Here is a 540-nt window from a genome sequence, read left to right as displayed (position 1 = left end):
CTTGCTAAAGTTCTTCAAATATTTCACCTCCCTTTTAAAAGGCATTTGCATCTTTGAATCTTCAACTTCATGATGTTGCTTGAGCAATTCCTTCGAAATATAATTTGAATATTCTAACATGTTATCAAAATATTTCATCTTTTGAACCTTCACTTGATCTCCTTTTCAGTTAACAAAAGGAAAAGAAGAGAAAAAGTACTCATAGCAATAGTTCAAAAGTTTGTGTATATCCTACTTTTATAGGTGCAAAAATGAAGAACAATATAATTTATCTAAATAATGTATTCATTAAAATAATACCGTATGATATAATACAACACATTACAATATGTCTGATACAATTACCTAACACCTATATTGATATATAGTAGATAGTAATATCTGACAATTAAAATAATTATAGTGTCCACTCAAAATAACTATAGTGTCCACAAGTTGATAAGAACATCCAAATGGTTAAAAAATTAGGCTTCCTTCACACACTTCTCTAATATGGACTAGGGAAGTTGCAATTTGTGCTTTATTTATCCAATGCACCCC

The sequence above is a fragment of the Solanum pennellii genome, chromosome 10, assembly GCF_001406875.1.
Source record: "Solanum pennellii chromosome 10, SPENNV200".
NCBI lineage: Eukaryota > Viridiplantae > Streptophyta > Magnoliopsida > Solanales > Solanaceae > Solanum > Solanum pennellii.
This window is presented reverse-complemented; position numbering follows the sequence as displayed.